The 19,564-nt window shown below is 47.0% G+C and overlaps 1 protein-coding gene across 10 annotated transcripts in view; it reads left to right on the plus strand.

Annotated features, from left to right (window-relative positions):
* LOC116845633 (protein bric-a-brac 2-like) overlaps positions 1–19,564 on the plus strand; it is a 509,307-nt gene that overhangs the window by 33,226 nt on the left and 456,517 nt on the right. For 4 of the 10 annotated variants that reach the window (XM_032818561.1, XM_032818571.1, XM_032818570.1 and 1 more), the window contains exons 1-2: positions 1,674–1,809; positions 3,215–3,270. The exons of 2 other annotated variants lie outside the window; for them this stretch is intronic. The gene's annotated coding sequence lies outside the window, so the exon portion shown is untranslated. Of the gene's footprint in view, positions 1–1,673; positions 1,810–3,214; positions 3,271–13,655; positions 14,463–19,564 lie in introns of those variants that run through there. 4 more of the 10 variants (XM_032818565.1, XM_032818564.1, XM_032818568.1 and 1 more) reach the window with 4 other exon arrangements.

Genomic DNA, 19,564 nt, shown 5'->3' on the forward strand with positions numbered 1-19,564 from the left:
TCTCTCTCTCTCTCTCTCTCTCTCTCTCTCTCTCTCTCTCTCTCTGCCGACACGACTCTCTCGTTACCGACGAGCCCGACGTGCTCAGCCAGGGCTCTTCTTGAGCACTTGGAGCACCCGCGTAAACTTCCCGCAGGGTTGACCTGTCTAGCAGCACCGACGCACCCCCGACACACTATCGGCTCTCATTGCACTCGTACGCGACCCAGCGCGTCCGCCGCCAGTGCCATGTTGGAAGGCAACGACGCTCCGCGCACCCTTCTTCGGCCTCTGCTCCGTGCCGACTCACCCAGGCTCGTTTCTCTCTCCTTGTCTGGCACGCATGGGCCATGAAGAGAAACGAGCGACCCGTCGAAACCCGACCCTACCTCGGTACTCATACAGGGACGGCGTTGCTTGAGAACCGCGCGGTGCTTTTCTACGCATTTCTTCGGGGCGCCGGATTTTCACCACAGCTGATGTGCGTACGCGCAATATGACGAATATAATTCGTCGTGATTTTTCGCTTTGGTAAATTGTGTCTAACGAATTTCATCCGAAGTCTTGGCCGCGGCGGCAGGCAACTTTTTTGGAACGTGCGCGTTGCGATTGTGAAAAGTGCGCGTCGCTGGTGCGGAGATTTCAGTCTAGTGAATTTCACTCGTATCAACCGTGTAATCAGAATCAGTAATAATGTAATTGAATCCAGTTCACTTATGTATCCCATAAAAAATTACTCTAGCATTTTGCGTAAAATTACCGGAAAATATGATTATAGGAATTACGGGTAGATAGGAGCTTGTAAAGGAACACTTGAGAAGTTTTCGCAAGGTTTCTCGAATAATACTTTGTTTATCAGTGCATACATATATCTTTTGAAATTCAATTATACTCTATACTGAGAAAAAATATTTGATATTTGTAACTATAATCACATAGAAAAATACTACAAATTATAGCAAAAAACATTTTTTAAATTATATTCTGACCTATATTATATTCTATGTGATAACTTCATATATTATTACTAGCATAGTTCATATGTATATTATTACTAGCATTTTTTCGTGTTGGAACAATCAAAAAATATGCCCAAAAATAACTATAATTTTAGGTAAATCAACCATTTTTCTCTCAGTGCATAGTTTTCGCCGCGATTTGAATTACCCGCTCGGTCGGCATAGCCTTGAAAGATCAGCAGAGCAGCGACTCACACACGAACGGCTCACAGTGACATCTGTTACGAGCTCGCGACACCGAGTGTGTCAGTTGGAATAACACTCATCGGTAACAAGCTGTATTGCATGAAAACATTAATTATGCGAACGATCGATCAAACTGTCTTTTAATCATCGACTCCATCGCGTAAAAGAAATCCAAGTATGCTCAGTACAAATCTGCATCCGTTGCACCTGCCGCTCTACATTGTCTGCGAGGAGGCTTTAATATATTTTTTTAATTCACAAAAATGAGAAATCACAAGAATATTCACACGACGCTTCACTATATCCAAGTACGGAGATTCGTGTTGCGTGCATTTAGAATTGCGGGAAATCGCGTGTTGCATCCCGTGCGAACGTAACCGCAGAAAGGAAAGAGAGAGAGAGCGCGGGTTGGCGCTCCGTCTCTGGCGAATTTTCACGGGCGACGCGGCGGCCGCGGAGCGGCGCCACAGTCGCAGTGTGTACATGCAGTTGTCTATATGCGAAACGTCTCGCCGCGCGCGCACCGCAGCAGCATTTCGGGTGATTTTAGCGTGGTTCATGCGCGGCGACTCGCATCACGCTGTCTCCCACAGCACCACCAGGTCCGCCGGTGTCTCGAGCCTCGGTAAGCACGTCGGTTTCACTTTACTTTTCGCGTACGACGGCCGGACGCGTTTGACATGGCGTGTGTTTGACACGCACCCGCGCGCATTCGCTCGCTCGCTCGTTCGCACGAAGTCGCTGGGATTTCGCGAGCGACGCCGTGCGCCTCTTGGTGCGACGGCGTCGTCGCGACGGTGCCCGCGGCCGTGACACCGACGCCGGGAAAGTGGCGTGGTAGCCGTCGACGCAGCACCGCGGCCAAACACGACGGGATATCCACAAGTGGTTGCGTCGCGTCGCGCGTGTCGCGTGTGTGGGTGCGTGTGCGTGTGTAGGTGAGCGAGCGGACGCACGTGTGTGCGTGCACGACGCGGCGACGACGACGACGACGACGTTTCGGGACGTCACGCCGCGCCGCGACGCAGACCACGCCGCGATGGTCTCGAGAGGATCGCTCGCCAGTCGGAGCGACGGAACGCAGGGCCGGATCTATGAGATTCGGGCGACGCGACGCACTAACAGGGGTCTTTTTTTTCCGGGAGATGCCGGGCGTCGGCGTCGATCTTCTCGCGAATATTTACGTTTTGCGAAATTGCCGTGACGACTCGCCCATGAGTATACTCGTTCGCTAAGAATTCGCTAAGAATTCGGTGCTATTCGCACATTAACGATCTGAACGGCGCGGCGGGAAAATTTGCCGACTGAATTAAGCGATTAAATGAATTCGTTTGTTCTCTCACGTGGACTCAGTTTTCAATACTAGTTTCGTTTTTAACACGTTCGCCATCACTCCATACAGCACATATCTTCAAAAGACATTCTAAAGACGTTTCTAAGAACACTCATTTATCCTAAAAATGTTTTAGAACATTCTCTGAAGATTTTGTGCTATCTGGGACGTGTCATGCGGTGTGACACGATAATTTTTATGAAAGACCTTTGTCAGTACCTTTGATTCTGTGTCAATGTAAACAGATTCTGTTATATATTCTTGCAGAAAAGAAAAATACGGTCTGTGACGGTTTCCCAGATAAACGGTGGTGGCGAACGTGTCAGAACTAATGAGAGGGTCGTTAGATACGCCGACGTTTCCGCGTGTTGACGCGAATTATTTGCTCGACGCGGAATACCATCGCGTGTTCTTTTCTCTGCGGAGAAAAGTTCGAGGTATCATCGAGGAAATATGAAATATACTTTCTCGTCGTCGCAGCAACGCGTGTGCCTCTCTTCTCCTCTCAGCACAGCTCCTATCTGCGACGAGGTTGAAATGTAACATGTGACATTTATGAATAAATTGTGTGCAACCGACGACTGACCAGACGTGTTGTTGTTGATTACTCGCTCAAAAAAAATCTCCGCACACTCCTCCGAATTTCCTGCAATTTTTTTGTTAACTAAGATTTCTTTTTTGTTTTCCGTTGTTGCAGAAGCTCCCTCGCACACTTTCGCACGTCCTCCCGTTTCTTTTTCATTCACCGTTTTGGTAAGCCCAATTTTTTATTTATCTTTCTCCGTTTATTATTTCTTTCGTGTCTTTTTCTATAAATTTTTAGTCCGTCTAGCGTGTAGCCTTCAATTATAAGAGACTCGATCGTTACACGATCATTATGCAAACGATTATTATGCGATCGCGATGCCTTTCCCCTGGCTCTACGTGCGCTCGTTTATTTTGCGTCTTCTCGCGGACGTGTGATATCACACTCGCGTCCCTCACTTCGATAAACATCGGTCAGAGGAGACTCTACCAGACAGCTCGGCCGTTTCTGCATTACCGCGCAACAACAGAAACAGAAATGCAGCTCGCGTTGCAGCTGAAAGATGTCGCTATCGGTCCCGTACTCCGACGCGCGCAGTCCCCGAGCTTCCGTGTCCGGAATCGCGCGGATGCGCATTTGTTAGGGCAAGGGTGCATGGGCAATTTAATTCAACGGGCAAGATAATAATTAATAATTAATAATTGTGACGTTTTATTGCTCGGCGCGCGCGGTGTTCATTGTTTATAATCCGCGCGCCCTGTGGCGTCGCGCGCAACGTTAACGGGAGGAAAATTGGCCGAGCGGGCAGGAACAATTGTCAGCGGATATAAAGTCGCGGGGACAGTAGTGACTTTCCGCAGCGGAGATCGCCCAATTACCATACCGCGAATAACGTCGAATTTGCGCCGGCGTGTTATCGCGCCCCGGCCGCGCGCCACGCCGGCCGGTATCGAGCGGAGAATAACATTTGCGAGGCGGCAAATCAAATTTATACGCAAAACACGATTTATCGTCAAAAAATGCGCGCAGTCGTTTCCGCCGTTGCCATAGAAAATATCGCGATATTAAAATCCAGGCGGAAAGGAAAAACAACACGCACATCAACGCGGCCGGCCGACCGACCGACGACACGCGGCACCGCGCTGCGGTCGTGTGTGTACATAATCGTGCGGAGGGAGCGAAGGGCGCATTCCACTGGCGGCTTCCCTTGCGGGAAGGACAGCGGGCGGGAAATGAAAGCGTCTCGCGCGACGGCCCCGCGTGAAAAATTAAATCGCATTTACACGGTGTCGCGTTATTTCATCGCGGGCGAGAAGCGTATCGAGATCGGGGCAAACATTTTTGGCGCCCTTTCAGACGAATTAGCCGACAACGCGCGCAGCGACAGCGGTGGCGGCGACTTCCTCTTTTTTTCGCGCGCCGTCGCGAAATATTTCACGGCGAAATTTTGCGCGACGCGGCGAAAGACGGTCCGGCGTTTCTGTCGAACGTTTCGCCCGCTCGCGAGATACAACGCGATGGCAGGGCACCACCGCAACGACCAGAGGCAGGCGGAAGGGGGCAGGGGGACAGTGGGGGCACGTGTCAGGCGAGTGTTTTACTAGCCTTAATTTCGTGTGCTTTCGTAGCCAATATGTCGGGGCAGTAAATTCTAAACTTTCCGCCGGGCTTCGTGTTTCGGCGTTGCGCGTTTTTGCGATCGCGGTTTTAACGACCCCCGGCCAACCCCTTTCTCCACCTCTCCCCTCTCCTGCCCGTCTCACTGCCGCTGCCTGTCGCCCGCGTCGTCCATACCGTCTCTCCTCCCTTTGCGACTAACGGGGGGTCCGAGGGAAAAGCTGCTGGCGGATATTAATTTTGTAAATAACGAACTTCCGGTGCCGACGAGAAACTTTACGCACCCCTGTCCCCCTCCCGACCATCCACCACGAACTATGCTCGCCGTTTCGCTCCTCTCGCTCTGGTGACGACCTCCTGTCATCTCTCCAAGGGACCGTAGAGGGAAAGGGAGGGAAGTTACATATCGTTACGACGACGAGAGCATATCTCGGGCTCGCCTCGGAAATTTTTACCTCGCGCGTGAGGCGGCACTTGCAAAACAATTACGATTCGTCGCTATTTCCTTCCGCTATTGTGCGGCCGGGGCCCGTGAAAGGAGGGCTGAACTTTGAAATTCATTGCGCACCATTGTGCGCGGCCGCCCTTATTTCGGGGGCGAGGCGGGGGTGGGGCGCGTACGACGCACTAAAAATGAATAAGACAGGATGATTAAATATTCGCCGGGCGGCGGTACAAAAATTCACGTCGGCTGAGAGAGAGAAAACCATACAGACGCACACGACTGCACACATATACACATATATATACACACATACACACACACAGACATTTGCCAGAGAAAGGGAAAAAGAGTGAAGGGGGCCAGAAAGGGGGGCGGGAGAGGAGGGAGTGAAAGAAAGAAAGAGTGGGAGAACAGGAGAACGAGAGAGATAGTCGTGAATCGATTGAACCAACATAAACGGTGGAGGACTAATAAAAAAAAAACAGTAATTTACTTACTAAAACATAAAGCCACGTCCGTGGCCGGCGAAGGAAGGCAAACACATTAAACATTTAGAGGGCATAATAACCCGCGGCATACGTAATACGGCTGGCGCCCTTTTCACCGATGGCCATGAATAATGTACACACGCCAAGGTATGACGTAGGCTCGCGCGCTAGACTTGTGTGTATTTCACGGCGGGGTAGATCGACCGGGCTATTTCCAATAACCGGCAGCGCGCGCCGCGCAATCGCCGCGCTATCGCGCGCTATCGGGGCGCTGGCGAGCGTAAGACCGCCGCGAGAAGCTGGTCGCGGGGGTGGAGAACGCGGCCGGTAGCGGCGACGAGGACGGAGGAGGTCTCGCCCGAGACCCCTTTGTGCCCGCGCTTCGCTTCCGTCGATTGTCGTCGATTGTCGTCGGCCACTTTGAGGCCTATCTGTTTTGCGCGAGTTAGCCCCAGGAATGGAGTTATCGGCTGGTGCCGTTGAATAGCGCGGCGAACGACGAGGAGACGCGCCTCCGCTGAAAAACTCGATCGCCGAGTTGCAACAACGTTTGTGATCTCTGTCCTGTCTTGGGGCTGTCTGCCGGTCACCGGCGAGTAGGACGAGACCTCGCGGAAACCACGCGGATAGTCTCTGGCGTATAACGAAAGGAATAATGAAGGGGATCGATGCCTTTGGCAGGAACGTCGGAAATATCGAAATTGGAATTAACGAGTTGGCCTCTTTTCATTATTGCATATCGGCGCGATCAACGTAGGATTCTTTTTCGTCTAATTCTAATACTGCATCTTTGATTCTCTCAATAATGCGGTTATAAATAATATAAGGTTCTGCTTTATTCAATTCCAATACATTTTCGACTTTCTCGATAATAGGATGGAATAATGTAAGAGGTTCTGTTTCACTTAATTCTTATGTTACATCTTTGGTTTCTCCAATAACGCAATCGAATAATGTAGAACTCTGCTCCATTTAATACCAATACTACATCTTTGACTTTCTCGATAATGGGATAAAATAATGTAGGATTCTTTTCCGTCTAATTCTAATGCTGCACCTTAGACTTTCTCAATAATGAAATAAAATATCGCACGGGGTGACACCAGGTTCTCCTCTCGTCTGCTTTCACGTGGAGAAAGAGAGAGGGAAACTCTTTGACCAATTCGACAGCTCCTTTCGTTTCTGTGTGACGGCCTCTTTTTATTTTCCCTCGTCGTAATAACGCGATATTATTTTCTAATATTGTATCAACAAAGTGAAATCCCTCCCCTCCCTCCCTCCCTCTCTCTCTCTCTCTCTCTCTCTCTCTCTCTCTCTCTCTGGTTCTTACACGCGGCGAGATTAATTTCCGGCTGCGCTCGTAATAGATAAAGTACAACGATGTTCGATAGGAAATTCTCTCGATGCTTGAGCACGCGCTGCAAATGCACTTGGAAATAATCGGTTAATACCGTGCTCGCGAGATGCATACCGGCGATTAGGTCGACGATTAGCGATGGCGAACGAGTCGTCGCGAATTACCAGCGTGCGATTCGCCGGAAGGGTCGTAGTGATTTGTATATCGGTATTGGTAACGCGCGCGCGCGCGTATACAATAAGAGGTAAAATAATGAAGTTCGCATTCCAGGCTATCTGGAGCGTAGAATGACAAAACAATAAGTCCCTTATCGCCGTCGTGGCAGCGCTCGCGTGCCACCTACTTCGCCCTGTCGTTTCTTCGTCGCGACGTAAAGCGACTCGCCGCGTAATTCGCATAGACGCAACACGCCGACGCGATAAGCTGGAGCGTTTCGCGTGCTGGCCGCTTCTAAGCCTCGCGCGAGTATAAATCTCCCGATACACGTGTACCGCGTGCGTATGCGCGATCCGCGCGAAAATTGAATTTCACGCGACCGCGGCTCGAGTCTTTTGCACACGAGCGAAATCGTGGGAGAAAAATCCGCGTCGGCAAAGTTATACTCGGTGCTCGGAGTTGGCGGGTGCAGAGACGCGCCAGTGAGGACTAGTAATGAATAATGTAACGATTAATTCCGCCAACGGCTCACACATCCCGAGGAGTCGAGAAAAAATGGATTTATCGTCCTCCGTAATGGGGTCGCGACGTTCGGTTACTTTGACGACGTCGCGGCCGCGCGGCCCCGGTGAGCATTGTGCTCTCGAAAGGGTTAATGCCGCAGTCTCGGCTGAAATGCGTGAAGCGGGAAGAAAGGGTAGATTTGCCGCGCGATCCGCCGTCGCGCGTCGCTGCCGCGGTGCGTTATTCATCAGCGTCCAGTCGCATTATTCATCGGCCGTTCATCTTATCCATCTGGCGCGCCAGTTTTTGCCAATTATAGCAATTTCTGCCGTCGCAACCACTGTTCCGTATGTGGAACAATGGTCGGGAAGTAATATCTCTTTACTTCATTCGAGAGAAGGAGAAAGGAAGAAAAAGAGAAAGAGAGAGAGAGAGAGAGGGAGAGAGGGAGAGAGAGGGAGAGAAAGGCAGAAACGATTCCGCGTCTAAATAATGCAAATTAACGTAGTCAATGTGGTCGCCATCAATATTGGAAGACGCGTCGATGCTATTTCTCCAAATGATAGTCGATTCATCGGCGACTTAATTACACGCGATGATTTTCTTATTCGCGCAAAAGCTCGGAGGAACTGACGTGTCACGCTGAAATATATAACAGTCATATCTATCGAGTACAATTCTGATGAAAGCAAGTGCCCGAAATTACGGTCGATCGATAGATTTAAGGGTTAATTTAATTGAGCGCGATGATTTTCTCATTGGTGTAAAAGCCCGGCGGAAATTCGCGTGTCATGCTCTGATATTGTAAAATAATAATCCTGCCAGTCTATCTAGAAAACTCTAATATAAAGCGCGGAGCTGCCAAAATTACAGTCGCGACTGACGAACCGTTTAATTGGCCGCGATGATTCTTCTATTCTGCGTGCGAGCAGAAAGGGGAGTAATCGACGTGTTACACTGAAATATACATAACGAACTTGCACATATAGGGTGTCTCTGCGAATATAATGTTCCGGCTAATTGATGATCGATTTTTACACAAGGAGAAAAATTGATCGTGAGTGCGACTTGAGCGTAGAAGGCAGGGAGGGGAGAGAGAGAGAGAGAGAAAGAGAGAGAGACAGAGACAGAGACACCCTTTACGTAGTGTTCTGATGGTGGAAATGAAATTTTCAAGAGAGCGAGCGAGTGAGTTGGCTGGCTGATGATTTAATCATAAGGTCGATGAATCATTACCCCCTCTCTTCAACTGGTGAAGAAAAACGCGGTCTCCACGCGGAGTGCGCCTCTGTGGGGGAGAGAAAAAAAAGAAGAACGCGCGAGCGAGCGTTTCTTAGGAATTAAGCTTATTTATTTCTGGCTGTGGCACGGCTCATCGCTCGTGGGTGTATATGTACGGGAGCGCGCGCGGGAAAACAGCTCGCGATGTTTCCGGCGACGGACAATGCGAGCGGAATTCTTGAGACGTTCAACAAATGCGGGGAGGGCCGCGTCGTATTATTCAAAATCATTGTGAGCACCGGTGCTGTTGATAAAATATACGCGGCGCGGCTCGTGGAAACAGGCCGCGATAAGGATAACTAAGGAAACGAATGGAGGCTCGCGCGGCGGCCGATAAGAACCAACCGCGATTTAATCCGGAACGAGTTTACCGTTCGTGAAATGGAGCGAAATAAAAAAAAAGAAAGGTAGAAAAGAAGGAGTGACGGAAGGATCGACGGAGAGGGAGAGAGAGAAATAGATATAAATGGGAAAGGAAAAGACAAGAAACGTGGCGGCACGTAAATGAATTGCAAATGGCAGCGAATTCTCGTTTGTACCGCCGTTGTAATAATTTGCATCGACGGTGTCTCGTGTTTACGTCGAGCTGCGAATTTCGGAAGTGCCCGGACTCGTCGCGGTCGTTGTCGTCGTCGTGCTGCTGCGTGCGTGTCGCCGAAGGAACTTCCGGCTTTGAGGGAATAATTAAGGGGTCGAGAGAGCGAAAGGGACGTGTACGCGCGCGCGCGCGCTTCCCCGCGCGGAAAAATCGATTATGAACTTGTCAAAGAATCATCGTCGTGAAATTAAAAACGGCAGTGCCGCAGCGCTGCGCGAGCCTCGGGATGGTTGCGACTCGACCCGACGAAATCAAGCCCGACTTCTTCCGCAAGTACGGAAGTAAAAAAACCTCAGGGAGAACGGGGCAAGCCGTTGAAATTTCTCCCGCGGGGGCGCGCCGCGCGCACACGCGGTAGTTTACATCGTCATTATTCGCCGCTAATTGTATTTTCCGGATAATCCGGATTTACACTGATTGACGTTAAAGTAGGTGGAGTATAAATTTACCGAAAAAGCCAGGGAATATCGCATCGCGCCGGACTCGCGTAACTCTCTCGCGCGAACATTTTGACACGCTCGCCCCGTGTACACCGGACGGACGGACAGACGGACGGGCAGACGGACGCCCGGTTTTGCCCCGTGGTATCGTTGCCGAAAACGTCGCGCCCTGGGCGCCGGATTCGTTGTTGACGAAGGGGGCACCCGGGCGAAATCCGGAACGATTCCGAAAAGCGGGACAGGAGTGAGAGAGCGCGCGTAGGTCCCGATAAATCGCCCTCCTCGTTCTAGGGGGGCTGCGTAGGGGTGAGAAAGAGAAAGAGATAGACAGAAAGAGAGACAGGGAGAGAGTCAGGGGTACGAGGTAGAAGGGAAGGACGCAGAGGGGGGCGCCGGCGGATATCGCCATAAAGGCCAGCTCAAAAGTCAATCAAGCGGGCCGAATTACGTCGAAAAGCGCGGCGGGGTGCGAGCGCGAGTGCGCTCGCGAGCACCGATATACAACAAAATGAAAGCTATCAGAGGTGACAATCCGCGGACGACAAATCAGCGTGTATATTTAATGCCCGTGGTGCTACCCCCGCCCCCGGAAAAGCCCCCGATGCCCGACGTGGAACAGTTTTCCCTCTCTTTCCCTCTCACCCTCCGTTCTCTCTTTCTCCCTCGCTTTCCATCCGTCTCTCTTTCTCTGTCCACCTATCTATTTATCTTCCTCTTGGTTCCTCTTGGCATACTCTTTCTCTCTCTCTCTCTCTCTCTCTCTCTCTCTCTCTCTCTCTCGCTCACTCGCTCGCTTACTCTCACCCTCTCTTTCATTCTCTCTGTTCATCATGCGACTCGTCCCTCTCGCCGCCGACCCTTCACCCCCTGCTGGCACACCTCGCTCTCGCTCCCGCGTCATCACGTTGTTGCTCTCGGATATGTCACTATGCTACCGACATAACCAACCCGCTCTCCTCTCTTCGTTCCTCTTCGCGTCCTCTCTCGCGCGTCGCATCACCCCACCTCTTCCTCCACCTCGCCGCGTTCCATCCCCGCGTGTTATTTGCAACGTGTCGTACGCTCGCGCACCCCCGCGATCTAGCGCAATCAGTGCTATTATATTAATATTTATGCCGACCCCCCTCTCCCTCTTTCCTGTCGCTTCGTCGTCGCGCTACCCTGTCTCTCGTTCCCGCTCTCTTCCGCCGAGCGCGTTTTCTCTCGCTCGGCTCGTCAGTGATACCTCGCGCGGAAAAGCCAATCGAAAACGAATCCACCCATCGCGTCCTAGATTGCTCAACACTTTCGCTCGTTGATCCTCATCGATCGAGAGAGGTGTATCTATAGATCGGCGGAATAGATCGATGACAATAACGGCGCTTTTTGTTTTATATATACCACGCAGTAGGTCGCGATTTGTTGTAACAGATCAGAGAAAGCTAAGAGAGAGAGAGAGAGAGAGAGAGAGAGAGAGAGAGAGAGAGAGAGAGTTGAAGGATAAACGAAAGAGATATATCGTTCGTGACTTCAAGAACGGTAAAGGCGATGATTCTTTCTCGCTGTTTAAATATGTTACGGGATATTTATAAATTCAGTTCTCTTATAAAAATCCAAGCCTTTCATAAAAGATTGCCTTTTACGCCGGAAGCGTTCCATGAAGAGATTAGGCTTTTTGTAAAATGAACTTACAAAGATTTTGCGACGTATACACACGCAAAAGGGCTTTACGTTCTCGTTGAGAAGGATATAAAGCGATTTAAAAATGCGATATATATATTTATACATATGAACCTTTATATATATACATATACATATGTTTCTAAATATCTCAGTCCACTAAAGTAATATTTTCGAATATAAAATATACGAGCGAAAGGAATGAGAACGAGTGTGACGTTACACGCTGCTAATCACGAGCAGATATTAAAGCAATTACAATGTTGCAATAGCAACATAATATTACGATATGAATGTGTACGTCACGACATAAGAACTCTTATAATAATAGCTCTTATAATAATAGCGCGGCTACGACAATTATCCAGATATGCTAATTAAAATTATTAAAATTTATTGAGATTGCTACATGCACACGTGCATGCATACACACACACTCATATAAGAGTGCATATGTATGTTGGCGCGCTGGACGACGTAAGAAACGTTCGCGCGGCACAAAACACTCGTATTAGCTTGCGACATTACTCAAAATTACCAGGTTGCGCTCCTGATAGATTGCGGCAATTATACGGAGTGTCCCGGGTCCGCCGTCTGCCCCTTTAATAATAGATTCGTCGAACTCGTTGTCAAGTTTTTCCTGCAACCAATTTGAAATTTAAGAAGACAATAAATTACACGCTGATGCAATTCATATTAATAATTCAAGTTGCGGAGGACCGTATGAGTCAAATGGCGAATGCTATGTAGATAGATAAGTAGGAAATGCTGTTTTAGCAATTACAATTACATTAAGCAAAGACGCGAGACAAACGATTGGTGAATTCGTACTTCCGTGCGATTCGCATTGAAAGAAATTGACTTCGAGGTATAAAGAAACGAAACGCATCATGTCCAAAAACGATGCGGGACGTTGAAAACGAAGCGGAATAGCTCGTCGACAATTTCCGACCGTGACGTTTCGCGGCCGAGCATCCCAGGTCGAAATTTTGATTTTATTTTTGATCAATTTGATTGATTTCAATTTTGATTAATCCGAATTCCACCGAATTTGAACGACCAGTTATATTATATTATTATCTCGAGAATCTCGAGATATATAACATTATGCAAGCTATTGTCCTTTGACACCCATAGTTACTGTTGTTGAGGTTTAGGAAAGGATCTGCTAAAAGAATGGCTTCAAGTCCTGGGCTACAAGTATTCTTGGGAAATGGATGTTTGGAATTATTTAAAATTCGTTTATCTCAAATTGTGTGTATTCTATCTTCATTTCTTTATTTCTGTGTGCAATAAACAATTTATTAGTTAAATAACTTATTTAAGTGCACATAGAATGTATACAGTAAGCATTAAGTAATTAATTTGGGTAAGTAACGAGATTAATAGACAGATAAAACAACCAAACATTTCTTCGTTCATAATCTCTTATATTTTATTTACGTTAGAAATTTAGATAGCAAAGATAGCAATTGTGCGTTCAATAATACTGCAAATGTGGAAATTCATATTTGAATTCGGTACAATAATTAGGTTAATTAGGTTACACGTTAATTAGCTGACATTTTCTTCACATGTATTATTTATGAGACGCTGATAAGACGCAAATCGCCTTTTAGGGTGGCATTCATAGTTAAATCTTCTGTTTAAGATCGTTTTAAGTAAATCTTCAGATGCTCCATAACCAATAAAATAATGCATACAGTATCTAAAGATAAACTTAAGAATATCTTGAATATAAGATCACAAATTATATATGAATACTGCCCTTAGATCCATGGTATGTCTCATCATTGATAGGTCGATAGTTACTAAACATTTCCAATCAGTCATATTCGTTTCTGGTTATGCGTTTCTCATGTTGGTTGGTTCAGAAAGCGAGGATATGTTTTCTGGATTAATCGACAGTGACGAGAAACGCGTGTGTGTTTAGTAACTATCGAAGTCGCGGAATTAGGCGCATAGACGTCGCATCGCTGCAAGCGCGCCAAAACAGCGTCAATTGTACGGCCATCTTGGATTTCGATCCTTTTGCGTCGAGCGGCGGCCGTTAACGCATCGATCGACATCGCTTCTCGTTTTACGCGTCTTCTGTCTGTCGAAAGTGAGTCCCGTGTGGAAATAAGTGTCGGGAATGTCGAAAATAGCGACGTGCGACCGTCGGGACGTATCGTGAGTACATTATTAGTGAGTAGTCTCCTCATTACATACGTATACCGGTGCTTGTCGCGATGTGTCGAGTCGATGTTTCTCTCACACTTCTTATCATTATCGACTCACTCAAGTAGTAATAGAATCGGACGACTATCGGATTTATTAGCCGGGAATTAGAAATTCGGTGATAATTAGATGGAACGAGAAAGATATTGTGACGTGAGAGATATACGCGAGGCCGAATCTCGGGAGGTAACGGTTAGTCAGTTAGTAAGAAAGAGAGAGAGAGAAAGAGAGGAAGAAAGTCGTACACAGAGCGCGTCATTGCGAAAGCGCGACAATGTTTACATCATGGCGCGTTGATGTTGGTAAGGTGTGACGTTGCTATTTTCAAAGGAGCTGCTTTTTGTTTTTGTTTTGGAAGTCGCATATTTCGCTACAGCAGAACGTAACAGTAAGTCCCGGACCGGCGAGAGCGACATACACGCCGCGGAACGCGTGCACCGGTGAATTAGATATTGAACATTATTTTCGTTGAAATATTTAATCGAGCTCTCGCCGGTATCGCGTTCATTAGTACGTATGTCTCCGACCGAGCCGTATCACGCGAGTGTCAGTGTGAGTGCCAAGTATCCAAAGCAGCTAAGATGCTGGGTTTGAAAGTAAGGACGAAGGACGTAGACGCCAACAGAGGGTCAACGCTACGTCATATATTTCTAGGTGTGTCTAATTATTATCATAGAGAATGCGTTCGATTACGGACATTTGACAAGTTTACCGAATATAGAGATATTCCGAGTCGAATATCTATCGTAATAGGAATTTAGACCGATATTCGTAAGGCATCATTATTTAAAAAATAAATATATATTTATATAGTTTAGCTACGTGTGAATTAATTTATAATTATTATTCGACGTATTTATTTCTTGTATGAAATATTGATTCATACAGCCGAATAAAGATCTGTGAATATAAATAATTATGCTTTCGTTCAAAGATGATAAACTATTTATGACTATGAATATCGGCCTCAGAATCCAGTAAATATCGCAAGTGTTGATTTTTATATTTAATAATGTTCCTAAAGTCGCGAGTTCCATTTTAAATCAGTATTAAATAAAGCTGATTTCTATAAAATAAAACTGATTTCTGTGAAACAAATCTGATTTTTTTAAACAAAGTTTATTTCTGTGAAATGAACTTATATCCTACAAATATAAATCTTCAAATTTTTTTTTCAGTGCACAAAAATACTTTTGTGTTTGCCAGGCTCGCAGAAAGTCTAGTTTATGAATTACATTTACATTTTTTTTCGATTTATATTCAACTCTGCTATTATGCGAAGTCCACATTTGGAAAACAGCATTATTGAACACTTAATATCACTTGTTATCTTTGATTTTATAGCTTTCCCTTCATCAGCTCTTTTAAAATCTTATAGAGATTTTCGACGTCAGAAGAAATCAAAAAGAGATTATGAAAACCAAAAAAAATTTCTACTTTCATCCATTTATCCTCTATTAATCTTTATTATTATTCTATATTATTAAATTATCTAATATTGCTTATTACACACGTACTCTATCTGTAGTTGAGTAAGCTGCATGATTATTACATTGTACATATGCACATTACTACATGATACATGTAAATGTTATGTTACACTATTATATTATGTTATAATGTATGTTACATTATTACGTATACCACATAATGCATTGTTGCTTAAAATTAAGAATGAAGATTAGAGGCAGATGGAACATTGAAATAATCGAATATTAAGTAATTCATAAACTTCGCTTTCTGCGAGCCTGGCAAACACGAAAATATTTTTTGTACACTGAAAAAAATTTGAATATTTATATTTGTGGGATATAAGTTTATTTCACAGAAATAAACTTTGTTTTTCACAAAAATCAGATTTGTTTCACAGAAATCAGTTTTGTTTTACAGAAATAGAAGCTTTATTTCCTAGAAATAGGTTTTATATCCTACAAATAAATTTTCTAGCATTTTTTCTCAGTGTAGCATCACGGTAAGACAACAGTAGTGTTTATTTCGAGAATAATAGTGTAAATTTCGAGAAACTTGCAGGATTAACGTAGAACCAAATTTTGATTCGGAATAATCTCTCACGAAGATTAACGACGATCCGTTAGGAAGATTCAACGGGTTGTCTCTGAGAAGGAGAAAAGGACGCGACTTAATTGACTCGAGCCGCGTGAAAGCTCGAGAGAGCGACAACTGTGTGGAAAGTGTTTTTAATTAACAATATTTTATATAACATATTCATTAGCATCTCGGACGCGTATGTATGTGCGTGCTTTATCACTCTCTCGGAGACGACCCACTTATTACGCAGTATGTAAATGTATGCGCGATAGATTCGATTGTATGTAAATAGTAATAGGAACTCTAGTCCTTTGCATAACACTGGGCGTTAGCACACTTCTAGCTTTCCATGCGCGAAGACGATTATTATTTGATTTACATAAAAAGTGAGGACGCGTTTTTCATTGGCGTAGTGAGAGGAGAAGCGAGGCGCCTCTCAGACGCTGCATTGCCGTAACGGTATAACTGACAGACAGCTATTATGTAATACTTAGTATTTTCCGATTATTAAACGTAACGTTAAACCGAAACGATTCCAATAGTCGCAATTTGTCGTTTACGAGAATATCTCTTGAATGACTGAGTTGAAGGGAGGAGGGGAAAATTGAGAAATTTAATTCTCGTCGAAGCAGAAACTCATAAAAAGCTAAAATGCTCAAAAGTTCTTCCGTTGTCGTGATTTGAGGCGACTTCGTAATTGGAGTTTCAATCTTTCTACGTCATTCTTTTCGCTACGTGAGACATGCTCGATTTCAAATTTGCCAAAACATATCCGTTCCAACTTTGAGGGTCAACACGATCCTCGGGGAGTGAAGCAAAGAATTTGCTTCCGAGAGGAAAACGAGGAATTGATTATGGATAAGCGTGAGAATAGCGCGTAGTCCCTTCGGTCATGACGCGTATCATGGTGTGCCGCCTTATCGGAAACTGCGCGAGCGCGATGTACTCGAAACAAAAGAGCCCTCGGATTATTAGAACGACATCGTATCCGATCCTCACGGCTCGATTGGCCCGTGGAGAAGGTTCACGACGTCGGTTTACGAGCGATTACGTGCCTCTCGAGCTCTCTCGTCTCGAGCTTGGCCGAGCAGCCGACCAGCCGCGAAACCGCGACAACTTTCTCACCGCGAATCGAATTTATCAGAGATATCCGGCGATGTATGAATGAACATCTTTCCGTGCGCCGTTAATATCTTAATGAAAAAAGCATCCAGACTCGCTCCCCGAAACCCGTCACCCCTTCGCGGATAGAAAGCTCACGATTTATTCGACAGATGCGCCACTCGAGCGCCCCGCGGGCAGGTTTCTCTAAATTTCCTATTGGTCAACTAGATCGGGGATAGATATTGTAATCGCTCTCTTAACCGAGTAATCACCCTCTGCATGTTCGCCTGGGGCCGCGAACACCCCCCAGTGTCACCCCCCGTCGAGCCTCACCCTCGATGTTAGTGGAAGCGGACGCCGTGCCGCGCCGCGCCGTTCGACGTGAGCCAGAAACGCCCTTCGGCACTTTGTCGACTAATATTTATTACCGTGCCACGGATACGGTTTGTTTTCGAGATTGCAGATTCACGCTATCGGCAAGGCAGCCGCCTTTGTTCCGTTACGTCGTTCTTCTTCCATTGCAAAATTTGTCACGTCCTAATCGATATTGATATATATATAAAAAAGATTTGTTTAACCCTCCGCGCCTTTAAGTGCGTTGTGCTGGCACTAAACAAAATATTTTATAAATTTCGGAAACTGCGACGACGCGCCTTTTGACCTTTTTAAATGTAAATACAAAGTAGCAGGCGTTAGTCCTAAAAATGATTCAAAAACCGAAAGGCGACGTCACGGCGTTTCCGAGTTTTACTTTTGGATGGCGTCGCATTCTCGAGAGTTAATTTTAATGTTAGTCTTGAAATCAGCAATAACGCGATCAACATTTTTACGATATCGTCATCAAAGTTTGTTGATGACGCTTGATATTATCTCAGTATTGCACATTGCAATAATGCTTTTAGCTTGAAGTAATCTCGATTCGCAATTTGCACATGGGATAAGTTAATTTCCGAAGGATAATTTTCGTCACACTTGCTCGGAGCATGTCCGGGGCTCGTTGACATTTTGAATGCCGCTCTTCTGAGCGGCGACCCCCGGCTGGGCAAAAATCAGTGCCTACTGCGAATTGCAGGTTAGATTACTGCGGGCGGCGACGAGGCGCAGCCGAGTCGATCGAAATCGCATTTCCGGAGGTACGAATTGGCCGCCCGGGGTGCCCGCTTCACGTTCTCGGACCTGCCGAAATTCGATTGGGCGCGTTGTTAGAAGGATAACCGTGAATTTCGCGGCACGCGCGACATACGTGCTGAACAACTCCCGCGGGATTCAGTCTAATAGAATCTACGGCTACGGTAGAGAGAGAGAGAGAGAGAGAGAGAGAGAGAGAGAGAGGGGGTGTGAGAGCGAGAGGCGCTTCCTGGGATTACTCGAATTTTCCCCCAGAATTTTCGCCGGAGTAATTATTTTATAAGTGCGAGAATTACGTGAATTATACGAGACCGGTGCACGGTTCACCACCGATGCGATATATTTTTTTCCTTTTCTTCGTTTTTTTTTTTTTAGTAAATCTAATAAGTCGAGAGAGAAAATATTTGTACGCTCGTTTCGCAACAGCACCGCAGCTGTGCCATAAGGCGCGTCGTTCCTACATCTCGAATGTAGAGAGAAAGCGTGAGGGCTTTTCTCGCGTAATTATCCGAAAGCACCTTTGCATAGAAAAAGAGAGAGAGAGAGAGAGAGAGAGAGAGAGAGAGAGAGAGAGAGAGGGAGGGACAAAGAGAAACACGTCACTCGAGCCTAACCGCTAAGCCCAGCTCTGAGGAAAAGAAAAAGTAAAGCGGAAAAGAGAAAGAGAATAAAAGTTGCCGGAGGGGGCGGGAGCGTGACACGAGGGAGATGGGGTCGTGCAAAACGCAAGTCGGCGGCTTGCGATCGTGGTGGCCGGGACTTTTCTCTCGCGGTTACGCTCTCGCGAACGCGATCTCTCTCACGATTTTCCCCCCTCGCGGAGGTGGATCGCGCGCGCAAGCAGATATCGGTAATTCGTACGTGGCCGAGCAGATAAATACGCGAGAGAGGAGGCAGAGCTGTACGCCGCCATCTCTTCTCTCTACTAGGTGCTCTCACGAAGAAGACAGTCGTATCCCGTGGTCTCCCCGTCGCCCGGCTCCCTCCCCCTCTCTCCCCCGTTGCCCCTCACCAGCCAGAATCGCGCGAATCACCGGCATCATCGTCGACGATCTGCAACCGATAGCGATGCAACGGCGTCGAGGCGCAGACCGCGGGCCATAGAATTATGCATTATGCCGAATGCACTCGCTAAGCAGTATGATCGGCTCGAATGGCGCGGCGGCGAGCAGGGGGAGGGGGTGGAGGTGCAGGAGGACGGCACGGCCAGGAGGGAGTAAAGGGAAGTCAGGCAACGGGAGGGAACGATAGGCGGAGGCTCTCTCCGGTGGTAGATGATTCTCGTGATTTCATGATCCGCGATATATCGAGGGAGGATCGAGAAGGGGATCGGTAACGAGCCGATCGTGACTCGCCGCTTTCGTACGGTAGCTTATTCGCGAGAGTTGCTGTTGCTGCGGCAGCAACAGCAGCAACAGCAGCCGGCGCGAGCGATCCGCTGTCCCATTGGCGGATAACCTTCCCTTGAAGAGAGA

This window comes from Odontomachus brunneus, unplaced genomic scaffold (genome assembly GCF_010583005.1).
Source record: "Odontomachus brunneus isolate Ranch 3 - 2012 unplaced genomic scaffold, Obru_v1 Obru_scaffold_054, whole genome shotgun sequence".
In the NCBI taxonomy this organism is placed as follows: Eukaryota; Metazoa; Arthropoda; class Insecta; order Hymenoptera; family Formicidae; genus Odontomachus; species Odontomachus brunneus.